At 42.7% G+C, this 18,911-nt stretch overlaps 1 protein-coding gene across 6 annotated transcripts in view; it reads right to left on the bottom strand.

Annotated features, from left to right (window-relative positions):
- CPNE4 (copine 4) overlaps positions 1–18,911 on the bottom strand; it is a 343,236-nt gene that overhangs the window by 79,802 nt on the left and 244,523 nt on the right. The window lies entirely within an intron of this gene.

Consider the following 18,911-nt stretch of genomic DNA (forward strand, 5'->3'; position numbering starts at 1 on the left):
AGAACTGGCTTTATTCTCAGCACCAAGTTGAAGTTCAAATCCCTTGCCTTTCATTTCTGGCTGTGGGACCTAAGGCAAGTTGCTGAATTTGTTTCCTCACCCCCAAAAAATAGGAACAAATGTACCAATTCCATAAAGATTTGAGGATCAAATGAGATCTTGTAGGTAAAATGCTGAGCAGAGCACTTGGAAAGTGTTCAAATTTTTTTTTATTTTTTTATTTTTATTTTTTTTTAATATATTTTATTGATTTTTTACAGAGAGGAAGGGAGAGAGGTAGAGAGTTAGAAACATCGATGAGAGAGATCAATCAGCTGCCTCCTACACATCTCCCACTGGGGATGTGCCCGCAACCCAGGTACATGCCCTTGACCGGAATCGAACCTGGGACCCTTCAGTCCGCAGGCCGACGCTCTATCCACTGAGCCAAACCGGTTTCGGCCAAATTTTTTTTTACTACAAAATAAGTTATGCAAAACCAAGGGGGTGCAAAAGACCATCCACTGGTGCATGAGTTTGCTGTCTTTCCTTTTTTTCTTTTTTGTTCAATCCATGCATTCCCCAATCCCCTCACTCCACCAGAGCTGTCTGCTTGCTCTCTACCCATGAGTCTGTCTCTATTTTGCTTGGTACTTCCGTTTGTTCATTAAATTCCACATGCAAGTGAAACAATATGGTATTTGTCTTTCTCTGATTGGCTTATTTCACTGAGCATAATGTCCTCCAGGTCCACCCATGCTATCGCAAAGGGTAAATTTTACTTCCATTTTACGGCAGAGTAGTATTCCGTGATGTAAATGTAGTACAGTTTTTTATACTTCATCTGGTGTGTGCGTTTCAGATTGCTGTGTCACAAATCACCACAACATAGTGGCTTAGAGAACACATATTCGTTTTCTCCCCGTTTCTGTGGATCAGGAGCCCAGGCACTGCTTAGCTCTGCTCAGCATCCCACGGGGCTGCAATGTGGGTGCTGGCGAGGTGCACTGTCATCTGGAGACTTGACTAGGAAAAGATCTGCTTTCAAGCTCTCTTTTCAAGCAAAACATGTGCCTTTAGGATGCATGGCAGCTTGTTTCTTAAAAGCCAGCAACAGAAAGATAGGGTCTCTGATGCTGGAAGTCTCTGACTGAGAGAAGGTGTAGCTCCTCTTTTAAAGGGCTTGCCTGACTAGGTCAGAACCACCATGCTCATCTCCCCTTCGAACATTTCAGTGTTGACTATTAGGGATCTTAATTGCATCTTCACCTTTGCCTTATACTGTAACATGATCTCAAGAAGGATATCTGGTCACCTTTGCCATCCTATTGGTTAGAAGGTCACAGGTTCTGCTCATACTCAAGGGGAGGAAAATACACAAAGAATGGATACTAGAGGGTAGGAATCATCACATCCTGGCGTGTGCATGACTGGGGTAAAGAAAGAAACTATCAGCACTAACATGTATATTCATTTTAACCACATCTTTAAAAAGTCCACTGTTGTATAGAACAAAGTATATATATTTATACCATATTAGTGCAATAGTAAAGATGTGTAATTAATCAAATATACACATGTTGAAGGTGCTTTTTATAGGAATGGGTAATCAAAATATTGTAAACCACTCCAAGTAATAGCTCTTTTTCCTACTTTCTCTTCCAACCTTCAGTAGTTATCAGTGATATCCTCTGCAAATTACTAATGTATGTCTCAATTTCTTCACCTGTAAAATCGGAATAATAATTCGTGCCCTGTCTACCTCTTAGATGAAGCTCTGAAGAGAAAATGTTGGAAAACATTTGGAAACAGACACAGAACATACAAAATAGGCAGAAAAGCAAAAGAGAGTTTTTAATCATCTCTGATTTCAGATTAAGAAAAGCAAGAAAGACTTGTTTAAAGTGTTGTCTCATTTTTGCCTATACAAGATCTCTCCCACATATGTGCAAGATGCTCCCAAGATATTTAAAATACTCTAGGGCTCTCTGGGATTTTACAACAAGCTCACTAAAACCCTTGAGTTCCTCTTTCCTGGCTCCTCCCTGCAAGGGCAACTCCACCTGAAATGTGATGAGTGATATTAAGTTGCAAGAATGTCCTCAACATTTCTCCTCTTCCGTCATCCTTCAATCACGGAGAAAAATGGATAAACAAATCTTCCATTTTGTTTCCCTCTTGCTTTGGGGACAGCAATTGAACCTGATCCTCCATAGAGCCAAGCATCAGAACAGATGATCTAAGGAAGAGAGGGTGGCCTGATAGAAGGAACCTCCAGGAGGTATCAGATGGACTGTTGAGTCACCCAGACCTGGGCTTCAGGCTCTGTCCTTGAGGTCTGTGAGTTTTGAGGAGCCTGTTCAACTTTTTGAACTTCAGTTTCCTTCTTTGTCAACTTTGCAACTTTGTTGGTTGTTTCCTGGCATACAATAGGTGCACAATAATAGCTTAATGCTCTTTTGCCTTCTGTAGGTCCAGATTCAAGTCTTGATTTGGCTTCTGATGAGCCATGTGATCCCATCCACATCATTTCTCCTCTCTGGGTCTCTATCATATGATTCTAAGGAGTCCCAGGCTTCAAAATCCCAGCACTGCTGGACAAGATCTCACGGAGTTCAGAAAAACACATGTAGGCTTTCCCCAGGTTCTCTTCCCCACTTTAGTGTGGGGTTACTGTCATATTCCTAGATCACTTATATTTTTTTAATATAAATTTTTATTGATTCCAGAAAAGAAGGGAGAGAGAGAAAGAAACACCAAGGATGAGAATTATTGATTGGCTGCCTCCTGCATGTCCCCTATTGGGAATTTAGCCCATAACCAGGGCATGTGTCCTGACCAGGAATTAAATCATGACCTCCTGGTTCATAGGTAGATGCTCCACCACTGAACCACTCTGGCCAGGCCTAGATCACTTATTTTTTAAAAATGGATGATGAAAACAATGGCCACGTGTTTTGCAAAGAAGCTAGATGCTGCTTCTTTATATACTTAACACCGTGTAGTGTGGGTTGTAATTATAGAATGAACAATGCAGAAATGTGGGATATGATAAACTCATTTTAGAAAAGGAATGAAAGCATAGAAAGACACCTGCCTTCTCTGTTTGAACTCATGTCACTAAGCAATTGCTGTATTGCCAAGTTATTTTAAGCCAAAGTAGATACTGGAATTCAAGAGGAGATAAGACAAACTGATCTAAAGTCTATTTCCTAACTTTGTATAATGTCACTACACAAAAATAGGATATGCTTGCCTATCACCAGGAAAACCCGCAGGGATTTTTAAAAATAGTTACTTCAATTCTGAATTTTTAGATAGGAACTAAAAAGTTCTAAGCAAATATAGAACATTGGCATGAATATTAAAAATTGTGTGTCTATTTTAAGCTAGTGTTTTCTTTTTCCTTGTTACAAAAGTAACATATCCTCAAGGTAGATTAAAAAAATTCTGAACATTAGATGTTTGCTATTTAGCTACTGAGAAATGTGTACTGTTCACATGGTTTTGGTGTGTTTCTTCCTAGTTACGTACATATGTGCACCTGCATGCACATATGTTCAAACATGCACATTCACACACACCATCTATTTATTGACAACATTTATATTTATGCCCCAGCCTTAGTTCTCTCTTCTGAGAGCCAAACTCACATAGGCAACAGCCAGGTTGTCCAACTGTCCTGATTTGCCCAAGACTGATGGCTTCCTGGGATGTTGGACTTTCAGTGCTAAAAACTAAGACAATCCTGGGTCAACTGCCCACTGGCTGACCCATCCACACCTCAAATTTAGCAAGTACGGAACTGAACTCATCGTTTCCATCCACAAACTCCTGCCCCTTCAATGGTCTGATCTTAAGGAACGGCGCCATTTTTCCACCCATGTGACCAAGGCAGGAATTAAGGACTAATTCTTGAGACATTCCTCTTCCCCTCTCTCCATCCAATAGCCAATTTGGTACCAAGTTCTGGTCTTCCCTCTCTGGCTAGTAATTCTTACCTGGATTACTGCTATGACTTCTAGTCAGATCTTCTGCTTCTAGCCACTCCCCACCCCCATTCTATAAAAATTCTAGAAAATAGGCTGAGGACTGATCCCAAGAATTCAAATATGACCATGTCACTTTATTGCAAAGAACTCCTTAGTGTCTCTCAGGATAAAAATCTAAACTTCTTAAGGTTCTGTTTTACCTACTAGTTTATAGCCAACTCTATATCCTGCCATGGGACCTCTTCCCCAACACATTAAAATTCTGCAGCCTTGGGCCCATTAATCACAAACTCCAGCCCCTTTTCACAAACCTTCAAGGTCTTGGCTTAGATGATAAGTTCTCCCAGGAAGCCTCCTCTGAAGCCTGTAAATATTTTATGTTCTTCATAATCAGTTTATGTAACTTCACACATCAGCAGAATTCTGAAGACCAGTTGGCTGGGAAAGTCTTTAGAAACTTACTGGGAGACCTTGTGTTGTCTCCTCAGTGCCCACAAGGAAAATCCAACAACGGACTAAATCTTCTCAGTCTATTTAGGTAAGCAGCGTCTCTCCACCCTGGCTGCGCATCAGTATCACTTTGGGAGCTTTTCAAAATTTCTAATGCTTTGGCCTCATTTGGCCAGAAATTACTTAATTGGTCTGAGGTGGGGTGTAGCATTCAATATTTTTTGAAACTCCCCAATAGGTATCTGAGGTTGAGAACACTTCATACGTTCATTATGCAACTGCAAGGCCACCTGGCATGTACTGTTATTTTCTGCCCATCCTGTGATTAACATGAACTTCCTCAGTTATTGTCAATCACACACAAGCCAGACCTCTCCAGGGAGAACATTCCTTCCTACGCGGGCGGGGCCAGCTTTAGCGTCAATGAAGTGACAACGTGATCTTTGTGTTTCTGAACTTCACTTTCATTTCTCCATGGGACCAAACTCAGGAGAAGATGCAATGAATTTTCATCCTTAAACCTCAACAGGGAGGGGGAGATTAAAGATACATTTGACAAGAGTAGTTCTCAACCAGGGGTGGTTTGGTCCCCAGAGGACATCTGGTAATGTCTGGAGACATTTTTGGTTGTCACAACGAGGGGGGTGTTACTTGCATCTGGTTGGTGCAGGCCAGGGATGCTGCTACATGTCCTGTAATGCACCGTCCCCCACAGCAATGGGTTATCTGGCCCAAAGGTCAGTAGTGGTGAAATTGAGAAACCCTGATCGAGAGAAAAGATGATCCCAAGCTTCCTTCTAGCTTTAAAATACTTGTATCAGTGATTGGCTGTGGGAGAGCCTGTGAGTACCATGGAGCTTAGAGTGAAGTGGGCAGATGAAGAAGCTAGATTTGGAAAGAAGGAAACAGTAAGTGCAGATATAAAGAAGTTTTAAGGTGTAGATGGGTAAATCGAGAAAGGCATGTTGTTGAGATGATCTCTTGACTATTTCTCCAATATCAGTGATTCTCTACATATAGAATTGAAGGCAACATTGTGGCATCCCCTGGGGAACTTGTGAGAAATGCAAATTCTTGGACCAGACCTACTGAATCAGACACTCTGGGGTTGGGACCTAGAAATCTGTGTTTTTAACAAGCCCTCCAGGAGATCTGATACCTGCTCAAGTTCAAAAACATTTTTCTAGATTATATGCTGACCTGTCAGAAGGTCTGTTGTGATTTGGTACAGCGTATGCTTTCAAGAGTCGGTTTCATTTTGTGGAGTAGCAGAGGTAAGTGGGTTGTCAGAGAGCTTATGAAGAGGGCAAGCTGGTCTGCGGGAGAGATGAACTGGAGGTAATGCTTCCTGACAAGTCCATTTAGTGACTTTACTCTTTCCTGGGATAGCTGTCATAAGCTGTTTTATATGACAGTGCACCAGGCATGCTGGGTGGTCAATAACAATAGCATTTGGGTAGACGTGAAATTGCCAGGGAAAAGGAAAGGAAAAAAAGGGACAAGTAAATTATAGAAAAGGTTCTGAGGCCAAGATATTGCTTCTTCTTTTTGTGATTTTTCATTCCAGTGCCTCATTCCTGAAGAAGTCTCTTTCCCTGTTGGCTTCCTCCTCATGCCGACTCTTCCCTTCTGTTTCTTTCCCTCCAGGGCTGGTGGAGGGAAAGACAGGCTACAATTTGAGGGGGGAAACTATTAGGGGAGGGTATCATGATAAATGGGCCACAGTGAGGGTATTCTCCAAGACAGACAATAAGGAAAAATATTCCCATAATGAATTTAGACTTGCGTTGAATGAAAGAAAGTGTTCCAGGCCCAAAAGTGATATGATAGCAATAAATTAATCGGTAATATAAATATACGTGAGTGGATAAGAGGGATATTTTTCTTGGAGCCTTTAAAAGGGCAGGCCAAATAGCAAAACCTCCAGGATGTCTTCCATAGGATCGAGCTAATGTCAATATGGGCATGCATCCACCCACTCACCCATCCAGGATGCAGATATTTATTAAGCATCTACTATACTATGTGCCAAGCACTACTTTAGGGTCTGAGGATGCAGAGTTAAATAAACCAGTTCCATTTCCTTGGACCTTGGGACTTGCATTTCAGTACAGGAGTCAAATACACACGTAAAAAGACAAACACTGTGATTATGGATGACGGTAAATGCCACAAGGGAGATTAAAGGAGGGTGCTGAGATGCAAAGTACTGGAGGAATGCATGTATGAACAATGAGATCTGGGAAGGCATCTCTGAGCGAGAGTTTTGAGCTGACACTTCAAGGTTAAGAATGTGCCAGCATGCAGAGGTGGAAAGGGGACAAAGGGGGACAAATAGAAATTTTGGGCATATGTCAGGCTCTAGAAATGTGAACTCAGGAAGCTATTTGAACTGATTAAGAAAAAATTATCCATCATATGGCAAGAAGTCCAAAAGTGTGACTCCAAGGGCTCTCAGTGGCATTCTGAAGCTGTTTTAATGGCCCCACCCAAAGACAATTTATTTTCCTATAAGAATATACCATTGGTTGATTTGGTTATTTAGTATTTATGAATTAAGAGCTCAGACTCTGTGAAGTTATACAAGTTAAACTTGTACATGATGCAGTGATTTCTGTCTGTTAAGCAAAGATAACCCTGAAGCTTATAATCTATTGCTGAAAAGGACATTAACCAATTTTGTCTCTAGAAATCTTAGTCTTGTTGAAAGAAAAAGACAATATTTAACCTGAAATACTCTTGGAGAACAGTTTCATCATCTTATGGATTTCCTCATTAATGAGTGAGTTGAAAAAAATCTTTGATATGTGCTCATGTGATAGTTGAATGAGAGTTTATGCTTTTTAACTTCTTGAAAGTTAGACTTGATAACAAGACTCGCCATGGCTCAGCTTAGAGGTCTGGCGTCTAGAGATCAGCATTAATGAGTTCACAAAGCCCTCGAAGTGTATGCATTTTTCAAAAACAAATGTCCTATTAGCTTAATCAGACTTTCCAAAGGGTCTTTGTGTCAAACTGCTGACAAGAGTTGAATCGAAACTCCTCAGACGCCCTTGATTCTTCCATGCCCGCCAAGTAACATTCTGACTGCGAATTCTGCTCCATAAGTGTTCAGATATCAGGAAAGGTGAACCTTATATGGAACATGGGGATTATAGTTTTTGTTAATTTATTAAAATTTTTGTAAATTAATACATTGGCATCAAGGTGACTGAACAAAGCTGAGTTCCTGTAGAAGCAAAGAAGCTGGAGACCACAGCAGGTGAAAGGACATCCTTGTCCAGCCTCAGGTGCCTCCGTGCTCAACATGAGGAGGCACCTCTAGCTAGTTTCCCTCTAACTCCAGCAGTGGAGGCGGGGGAGATGATCATTCTAGCTTTCTTCTCCTTGTTGGGATGGTCCAAAAGTATTTGCGTTCTTCAGCGACGAGTTAAAAGTCACAGGAAGGAAGGTAATTCATATGCTTTCAGGGAAGAAATAATTCGTTTCTAATGAGTCAGTCAACCTGCTCATCCCTGACATTAGTTTCGTGTGCTCCCCACAGAAAAAACCCTCGCCTTCCCCAACCCTTTAGGGAAGTCTAAATACTTGGCAGACAGCTGGGATTTCATGAGCACCATCTCCGTAAGGAGAGGCTAACGCCTCCTCCAGCTCCTGAGGAGGAGGGCCTGTGAGATTGTTCTGCCAAGCACCTAAGAAAGGGTCGTTCTCTTGATGTGAAGGGCTCTCTTTTTATAAAAGCTGTCCTTCTTCCGAAGAGATAGCTCTCTTGATGTTTTATCTGGTAATTCTACTGAAAACACGTTCTGGAAAGAAATGCCCAGGATGGCTGCAGATGGCATTACTTAAAAAAACAACATTCCTGGTGATGCTTAAAATGTGAGAGCGGAGCTGAATGCCCTACAGAATCTGACTCAATGCAAAGGCCTCTGGAGATGTCAGCCCAGTTTGTGAAAACCTTCCACTTGACAAGGCTGGGTTTGAAAGCACCATTTCTAAAGTGCAAAAGCAAACACTGCGATCTTGAGGTAACTTTTCAGCCTCAGTGTTAAGAAAGCGGCGCAATGATGTGAGATGAAGTCTCCTTGTGAACTTAAGCTGCTTACTGATTACTAATGGAACCTGGCACTTTTCCTTACATTGACTGGCCATTTGTGTTTTCTGTGTTGTGCAATACCTTGTCATGCATGTTACCCATTTTGTTAATTGATTTCTGTGTATGTGTATTCATGTACTTATACATATTTATTGGCTTCACTGACACTTTGGACCCTGGGCATGCTGCCCCTGCAAGGAAAAGGAAGGAAAGAGAAAAGAAGGAAAAAGAGAAGAGGAAGGAAAGAGAAAAATGGCCATATAATGTTTGATCAGTATGTCATGGCCAGTAGATGGCCACTAGACTTTTGATTGGAATTACATTAAATCTATAGACCATTTTAGGAAGAATTGGTATCTCTATGAAGGGATGCGGAACCTTTTTCCTGCCAAGGATCATTTTGATATTTATAACATAATCGAGGGCCATACAAAATTATCAACTTAAAAATTAGTCTGCTGGCCCAGCCAGCGTGGCTCAGTGGTTGAGTGTCACCCTATGTCAACCAGGAGGTCACAATTCGATTCCCGGTCAGAGCACATGCCTGGGTTGTGGGCTCGATCCCCAGTGTGGGGAGTGCAGGAGGCAACCAATCAATGATTCTCTCTCATCATTGATCTCTCTCTCTCTCTCTCTCTCTCTCTCTCTCTCTCTCTCTCTCTCTCTCTCCTGTATTTGGTCAAACATTTAACTCTCCCCTACTGCCTAGTCAGGGCCAGAGCAAATTATTTCATGGGCCTTATACAGTTGATGAGCCGGACATTTGCTACCCCTGCTCTATGATACTGACTTCTCTAGCGAAGAACATGTGCTCTCCATCCCTAAGTTCAGTTTTGTCTGTAATTTTCTACAGAAAGAGTATAGAGGATTTCCTCCACAGCTCCATTATGCAATAGATCAGATTAACCAACATTCTAGCATTGGAGCACCCTTGATCGTGATGCATCACCTTTCATTTTATATCACTACTAGAGGCCCGGTGCACAAAAATTTGTGCACTCGGGGGGGAAGAGGGGGTCCCTCAGCCCGGCCTGTGCCCTCTCGCAGTCTGGGACCCCTCGGGAGATAACGACCTCCTGGCTTAGGCCTGCTCCTGAGTGGCAGAGGGCAAGCCCAATCCCTAGGTGCAGCCCCTGGTCGGGCTCAGAGCAGGGCTGATTGGGGAGTTGGGGCGCTGCCCCCTGTCATGCACAGAGCAGGGCGGATTGGGAGGTTGCGATGCCACCCTCAGTCACGCTCAGCGTAGGGCTGATTGGGGGGTTGGGGCACCGCCCCCTGTCACACTCAAGGCAGGTTCAATGGGGAGGTTGCGGCGCCACCCCCTGTGATGCACAGAGCAGGGCCAATCAGGGGGTTGGGGCGCTGCCCCCTGTCACTCACAGAGCAGGGCCCATCAGGGGGTTGGGGCACTGCCCCCTGTCACTCACAGAGCAGGGCCCATCAGGGGGTTGGGGCACTGCCCCCTGTCACTCACAGAGCAGGGCCAATCAGGGGGTTGGGGCACTGCCCCCCCCCCCCCCCCCATCACGCAGAGAGCAGGGCCCATCAGGGGGTTGGGGAGCTCCCCCCTGTCACGCACAGAGCAGGGCCCATCAGGGGGTTGGGGAGCTCCCCCCTGTCATGCACAGAGTAGGGCCGATAGGGGAGTTAGGGCACCGCCCCCTGTCACCCACAGAACAGGGCCAATCAGGGGGTTGGGGCGCCACCACTGTCACACTCAGGGCAGGGCCGATGGGGAGGTTATGGCTCTACCCCGTCACACACAGAGCAGGGCCCGTGGGGGGGGGGGGCAGGGTTGGGGCACCACCCCCTGTCACACACAGAGCAGGGCGGATCAGGGGGTTGGGGCACCACCCCCCGTCACACACAGAGCAGGGCCCATGGGGGGGGGGGGGGGCGGCGTTGGGGCACCACCCCCTGTCACACACAGAGCAGGGCCGATCAGGGGGTTGGGACGCCGCACCCTGTCACACACAGAGCCGCAGGGCGATCAGGGGGTTTGGGCGCTGCCCCCTGTCATGCTGATCTGGTGCCAGGAGGCCTCGTGGCTCTGCTGATCCCTGTGCTGGGAGTCATATTACCCTTTTACTATATAGGATAGAGGCCTGGGGGCCGGCTTGTTTGCCCTGAAGGGTGTCCTGGATCAGGGTGGGGGTCCCCACTGGGGTGCCTGGCCAGCCTGGATGAGGGGATGATGGCTGTTTGCAGCTGGTCACACACCCTTCAGGGTGGGGGTCCCCACTGGGGTGCCTGGCCAGTCTGGGTGAGGGGCTGAGGACTGCTTTCAGGCTAGGGGTTTTGACTGAAGCTCCCAACCACTCCTTTTTTTCTTTTTTTTTTTTTCTTCTGGGCCAGCTTTAGCTCTGGCTCTAGCTCTGAGGCTTCCGCTGCTGGTTTGTTTGCCGTTCTGTAATCGAAACAATGTATAACTTCAGCTCTGAGATCCCAGCCGGCTATATTTGTTAGAATGTTTCAAACTGCCAGCTCAGAGTCCGGCAAGTCAGGCGGGGAACGTTGGAATCTGCAGTCACTGGAGCAAGGAAGCCTCACGTTCGCTTCCAGCTGCCTGGCTGCCGGCCGCCATCTTGGCTGACAGTTAATTTACATAAGGATACGCTGATTAGCCAATCGGAAGGGTAGCGGTCGTACGCCAATTACCATTTTTCTCTTTTATTAGTGTAGATAAGTGTTAAGAAAATGGGATTTTTATATCTATGTTCAGGAGTGAGATTGGCTAACACTTTTTACAAACAGCTTTATTGAGATGTAACTCACACATCACATAATTCACCCATTTAACCCATGTATGAGTCAATGGGTTTAGTATAGTCACAGGACCACTCAAGCAATACTGTCGTCAACTTTAGGACATTTCACTACCCATTAGCAGTCTCTCCCCTCCCCCAGCCCCTGACAACCACTAATTTGCTCTCTGTCTCCTCGGATTCACTTGCTCTGGATATTTCATGTAAATGGAATCATTTTTCTTCCATTATTTTTTATTGCTATAGGTACCAAGGTTATGTTAGCTAAGGTGTTTTCTTTTTTTGTGTTAATCCTCACCTGAGGATATTTTTCCATTGATTTTTAGAGACAGTGGAAGGGAGGGGAGAGACAGAGAGAGAAACATCATTGTGAGAGAGACACATCACATCAATTGGTTGCCTCCCACATGCACCCCATTGGGGACCCGGGATAGAGCCTGCAAACAAGGTATACACTCTTGACCAGAATTGAACCTGGGACCCTTCAGTCTATGGGCTGATGCTCTATCCACTGAGCCAAATGGATAGGGCTCCTTATTATTATTATTTTTAACTAAAAGGTTTTGTGTAAGATTAAAATATCTGCTTAACCTGTTTGGCTCGGTGGATAGAGCATCAGCCTGCGGACTGAAGGGTCCTAGGTTCGATTCTGGTCAAGGGCATATACCTTGGTTGTGGGCACGACCCCAGTGGGGAGTGTGCAGGAGGCAGCTGATCAATGTTTCTCTCTCATCGATGTTCCTGACTCTCTATCCCTCTCCCTTCCTCTTGGTAAAAAATTAATAAAATATATTTAAAAAGATTACAATATCTGTTTCTTGGATAGTTATAATAAAGCCATCTATATAATTGTTGTGTCTACTGGGATTTTGTGGGTACATTTTTAACCTCTAATGCTTGTAGGATCATTCTTAAATTTGAGGTAAGAATATCTATTTGTCTAATCTACTTCATTAACAGATTTATGGAGAAAACCCCATGAACTTTTGTCAATAAAAGCAAGAAGAAATCCTTAATGTTAACCTATGATCTTAAAATACATCCTCTGAAAAACTAGGAATATAACAATATTTTCAGCTAATAAGTAGCTTTAAAAATACTATGGAAAAAGTTATATTCAAGGAATCCTTTTTTCAAACCCTGAAGATTAAGAACAAGAGAAGCCTGGGGTCATTTCTGTACAGTGTATAGCAGTCCCAGCCCACACCAAAGGAAAGGTGGAAAAATATAAGAATTGGAAAGAAACAATTGCCATTATCTGCAAATGATATGATTATTTATATAAAAAACACCAAAGAAACTAAGAAAACTCAGTCATATGGTCACACTGAACTATAAGAGAGGGTGGGAAATGTGGGCTAGTTGGATGCCTAGAGAGAAAAGAAAACAGACTTTGGTGACCAGCTAGCTGACTCTTCCACAGGGAGACACTTTTATTTTCAATTAGAGTTGAGATACAATATTATGTTAGTTTCAGGTATACCACATAGTAATTAGACCTTTATATTGTTTACAAAGTGATCATCCCAGTAAGTCTAGAACCCATCTGTCACAATACAAAGTTATTATAATATTGTTGACGATATTCCTTAAACTGTAGCTTATATTCTGTGGCTGTTTTTATGACTGGCAATTTGTACATCTTAATCCCTTCCCCCTTTCACCCATCCCTCCAACCCCAACTGCCAACCATCAATCTGTTCTCTGTATGTTTGTTTCTGCTCTGTTCGTATATTTGTTTTTTAGATTCCACACACAAGTGAAATCACATGGTATTTGTTTTCTCTGTCTGACTTATTTCACTTAGCACAATACCCCCAGGACCATCCATGTTGTCCTCAGTGGCTTATGTTGGTTGCCCTTAGTTGTGTTGTTCTTTCAAATTTTAATTAATTAATTAGTTTATTTGTTCATGTATTTATTTATGCAAGCCACTTCCCTGTTCATTGCACCACTTTGTTTTCTGTTCAACCCAGGTTCATGAAGCGTTAATTAGTTAAATAGAGAAAGCAAATCAGTACAACATAAACTACCAAGGGGATTTCTATTTCCAGAAAGCACTGTTGGTGCAAAACATCTCTATATGCTGGATAAACATATTTACAGATGTCTTTGGAAGAATAGCTGCAGTAAAAATAGTGTCCGGGGAACAGCTGGAGGCCAGAAATGACAGGAAGGCTTGACCTGGGAGGGACAAGCAAACCTGGAGCCAGAGTTTGTTGCTGGCCTCTGCTGCTTCCTGCAGGCCTGGAGCCTGAGTCCTCAGCTCCCCGGAAGTGGGGCCAACTTGGAGGGCAAGCCAGTCCTGAGACTCCTCATGAACCAGACCCAGAAAGGACAGCAACCTCAGGGAGAACATACAGGGAGGGTGAGAACTATGTTTATCTGACCTGGCTTGAGAGGGAGTGAAGAAAAGCAAAAAATAGTCTCTGAACATTCCTAAACAAGAAGTCCTCACTTACACGCTTTCAGATTTGAAGACACAGTCCTGGTGAAGCCTAAAAAACCCCAAGCCAAATTGTGTAATCGAAACGTACCCCCCGTTTCTAATTGTCTGCTTGCATTACAGAAGCACACACGGGAAATCCCTGCATGTTGTTTTTTTTAATCACAATGCCAAGTGCTGTTTTCAGCTAACACTTCTAGACAGAGAGAGCTCCACATTTTTTACTCTTCTGCCTGCTGGATGCAACTAACAATGAGGCCCTCAGCTATGGATGAGCCACAAGGTCGAAGCCACAAGGTTCTTGAATCACTGAATGATTAAAAAGTTTTCCCTTTGATTGTTATATGAGCAAGAAAAAAGCTTATATTGCATGGGGCTCTTTTTTTTACTGCAGAATTGTTTAACCAAAGATAATTAGAATTGAATGACATAATTAAGCAGTGCCTGGCATAGTACCTGGTAGCTGAATGCTCAGTAAATGTTAACTGTCTTTTAATAGTTAAGAGCAAGGTTTATAGAGGATGAGACCCGGGTTTAAATGAAGGCTGTGCTACTGAGCTGTGTAACCTTAAGCAAATTGCTTAAACGCAGAGAATTCCTCATTTGTAAAAAAAAAAAAAAAAAAGATAATGTTAATGTAAAGGAAAAGTTATTAAAAATAAGACAATATGCAGGTTTTCTCTCATCCAGAAACCTCCTTTATTCCTGATTTAACACTGTTAAGCTCATTATTGCTTTTCATGCTTCAGTATTGATCACAGCTCTCAGTAGAGAAAGCCTGCTGGGCTCACAGGTGCCATTTACTTAAGTGGAGTCAAGAATTCCTGTGTCATGGCTCATCCGCTATAGAGACACCATGATGAGTCTGCGATCCTCTGGTAACTGACTGAACTATCAACAGGCACAAAATCAGCAGCCCTTGGGTCCAGAGGGCCATAAGGAGAGCATCTGAATTGTAACAGATCTCATGAAAACTTAACAGGACTGTGAACCATTCAAGTATCCCACTCCCACCACCCCTTTCCTTTGTAAGGAGATAGAGAAGAAAGTGAACTTGCTTTCATTTTATTTTTTGATTTTTCAATTACAGTTGACACTCAATATTATTTTATATTAGTTTCAGGTGTACAGCATGGTGGTCAGATAGTTATATAATTTATGAAGTGACCCTCCCCCCCTCCCTAAGTCTAGTACCCAACTGGCACCATATATAGTTATTACAATATTATTGACTATATTCCCTATGCTCAACTCCTTTATAACCTGTGACTAGTACTTCTTAATCCCTTCACCTTTTTTTATGCAGACCCCCCAATTCCCCTCCCTTCTGGCAACCATCAGTTTTGAACTTGCTTTCAACTGCCTGAGCCTAGGGTAGGTTCTTTATTACAGGCGTTTTCAATAATACTGAGCATACTTTAACAATGAACCCCTCAATTCCAATTTCCAGTGTTTTGTAACAAGAATTAGGAGTGCTAATGTAACCAATGGGGTATGTAATGATGAAGCCTCTTCTATGGGTTTGAGGGAATTATGGGGCTAAACTGTGCCACTGTCGAGGACTGAGATCTGGGGGTTGGAACTGGGGTGGGATTTCTTCCTTTCCAAGCAGTTTGAGCCAGAAGGTTTGTTACAGAAAATCAGAATGAAAGAGAAAGAAAACAAGTATGACAACTAAATCCAAAGGACCAGAGGCAAAGTAAAAGGCACTCAGGGGTCTAGGAGTTAGTAATCACAAGGGATTGGGAGTAAAGGGGGAAGATTCAACACAAACTCCAAGAACACACTCCAGGAGTCAAACCCATTTGGCAAGAATGTGTCAGCGAGTTCAAAGCAAAGACAATGAATTTGTAGAGAACATAGGATTTCAATTTAAGATGTCCTGGTCACACGTGAGAAGTGAGGACACAGATAGCTGATGTAAGCAAAGTACAAATGCTAAGGGTTTCCTAAAGGAGGAAGAGCAGAATGTATACATACATATGCACTTAGCATTGCAGTAAGATGGCAGAAAAAAATACTGAACTCCTTAAGAGAGGCACCAGCTGACTTGACAGAGAATCATTAGAAAGACAGTGTTTCTCAATGTGTGCTTGGCAAACGGCCTGCACCAGCATTGCTTAGGAAAAATTGTTGAAATGAAGGTTCTAGGACCACTGGGGTCTGGGATTCTAATTCTACAGAACACTTTTCTGATTGGCCAGGAATCCCTCTTTGGGGGTGTCAGAAATGAGCTCATGAACATGGCAATTTCAAATCAACGAGACATGGCTGCAAAAGAGGGAGGGTATACAGGAGGAGGAAGACAAATCATGGGTGAAAATGTCATTTGTTGGTTGCTTTAGGCCTGTACCTCTTACTCCTTCATGGCCTCCTGGGTCTTATCACCTTGGCTTTATCTTTGGGAACCTGATTCTCCTTCTCTTCTGCTACTTCCTTCTGCCTGGTCTTGCTTGTGCCCATCCCACCACAACCTGGGCCTCTCTTCTGAATAAGGCCTTTGAAATCCCAACAAAAATACCAGCAAGCTTCTTTTCCTTCTTCTGGTACTAATTGCTTATAGAGTTAAATGGAAAGAACAAACAAGCTAAATATCCAGGAAGACCCTTAAAAGACAAGGAATACAGAAGTGGGAGGGGCTAGCCCTACCGTATATTAAAATGCACTACAAAAGGATTACCTATAAGGGAAGAGGGTAAAAAGAAGGAAAGACAGGCGTGAGAGCTAACCTTTCCTGACTACACCTTGTTTTGTAGCGCTGGCTTTAGAATCATGCAAAGTTTTATATAATTATAAAACAAAATTAAAATTGTAAAAATAAGTCCTAAAAACTGAAAGTAAAATGAAACAAATGAACCTGGTAGTTTTATGAGGTAGAGGTTTAACACTGGAGAAGAATTCTTTCGAGATTTTAAATATGATGCACCATCTATTGAGAGATATAACTTATAAAGCAAAAGAATTTAAAGCTTATGACTTTAAAAAAATCATACCAGAAAGCAAGGGAACAATTAAACACTATTAAACTTACATCAAAAGAACCCAAGAGCCAACTTGAAGGGGGTCTCTTTGGTTAAATATTGGATAATTAAAGTTTTCAAAGGAATAATAATAACTGGAATACTCAAATATATTAAAAACCCATGAATTCTTAATAATATTGAGGGACCTCACTATGCAGAATGCTGGGGGAAGTAGCTTGTTATTCTGAAAACTGGTGAAAAAGGAAAAAAAGGATAAATAAACCATGTTTCTGCCTTTTGTGTACAAATCACACCTCAGCAAACCAAATAGTTATTAAAAGAAAAGTCTTTCTTTACTGAAGAACTCTAAATAATAAATAACAAAGAAATGGCAGAATTGGAAAAAATCATTTTGGAAGCCATAACAAAATGATGAATATAGGCAATGTTCCTTCATGACTGTTCACACCATAACAAAGCACCATTACTTATAAAGCATTGTAAGCTGATCAGGTTCTAACTAGCTGTTAAAGGGAATATAGAATGTGAGAAATGCTACAGAACAAACCAACCTTGTCTCTTCAATAAGTAAATTGCAAGAAAAAGAAAAAAGAGGAAGAGGCAACTAATAGACTATGAGACATCAGAGATATTTCAGTCGAATGCAATGTTTGAACCATGTTTAGATCCAAATTCAGAAAAACTAAACGTTTTAATAAATTAGACAATCAGTCACATGTGAATAGTGGCAAAATATTTGATTACTTGGAAGCTTATTTCATATTCTTGGATATGATAATGGGTTTGTGGTTATGTTAACAGACAGATTCCTTACCCTGTAGAGATACATACTGAAGTATTTTTGGATGAAATGGTATGATGCTGGGGGGTAAGGCACATCGTGACTTTTGTTGTTCCCAGATACTTCTGTCTTCATGAGCCCCCAGTCACCATAATATATGTTGGGATCCTAAAAATGTCATTGTTTTCTGATGTGAGAAAAAAATTAAAACATTTTCTTCCATCTTACAAGTTCATTTTTCCCCTTCTGATTTTAAGAGCAATTAAAACATTTTTGTAGAGTCCTAAAAGTATCATGGGTCCTGGCATTATATTCTTGTTGTGCCTAAGGGATGAGTCTGTCCTCATTTGCTTCAGAATGACCCAGTGGTGGGGAGAGAGAGAAGGAAGAAGATTTGTGGGGCAAAATAGGGAAGAAAATGTAACGTTCCAAAGACGAACATTGGCAATGGCTACTTTCCAGGGGACTAGGTGCCCTGAAAGACCATGAATGTTTAGTTTGCCTAATGAACCTATATTCCTATACAGACATCCCAAACTTTTAGAGCCTGTAGCCATTAGCCATCACCATTCTCCAGCATCCCTGGCTTTGCTTTCAGGCTATCCCAGCAACCTCTGACTGCTGTCTGCCCTATGGTTTGCTCACATGGAGAAAGTGCCCTGGTAAAGCTGAAGTGCATGGTATACCTGCTTGATGGGCATGCTTCTCATTGAACGTGAATCGATCAGCCTTATAGGCGCTGGTCTCCCTTGGATTTATGTAGTCATCTGGAATTGGTAGAATCAACTCCGGGACACTGACAATATGTCCCAGCTTCTGGATTTCCAAGGCAGAGAGAGGGACAGACCATAGAACTCAGGCAATGCCTCCTGGAGTTTGCTTCTGGCATTAGCCTATTGTCTTCCTTTGGTCATCCTGACCCTCCACAGTGCATCTTTTCTTCCAACTTCTATATTCCCATGATATTCAAAATGCACTTGTGATAGATTGAAAAAAAAAAAAAAAGGCCACAATACTAGGCAGCTCCTCCCACCAAAAGGTGGAGTCTGTTTCCTATTTCATCTCCTGAATCTGGGATGGCCATGTGACTTGCTGTGGCCAATAGAATGTGGAGGGAGTGACCACGTATGAGTTCTAAGACTAAGCCGCAAGATACCTCACAGCTTCTGTTCTTGGTCTTTTGGAACCCTAAGGTTGCTCTGTGTATAAGGCCAAGCTAGCTTGCTGGATGATGAGAGACAAATGGCCCAACCACCCCAATCATTCCAGATGACAGCCAGGTACACCCCAGAAGCAGAGCCACCCTGCTCATGTGCAACAGGCTACAAATATGTGAGGGAGTCCAAGCAAGCCCAACAGAAGAACCCCCTAGATGAACTCAACTTGCCAAAGCACAGACGTTCAAGCTAAATAAATGG

Source organism: Myotis yumanensis, unplaced genomic scaffold, assembly GCF_028538775.1.
Source record: "Myotis yumanensis isolate MYYU_CA2020_CCGP unplaced genomic scaffold, mMyoYum1.0.hap1 SCAF_14, whole genome shotgun sequence".
Taxonomy (NCBI): Eukaryota; Metazoa; Chordata; class Mammalia; order Chiroptera; family Vespertilionidae; genus Myotis; species Myotis yumanensis.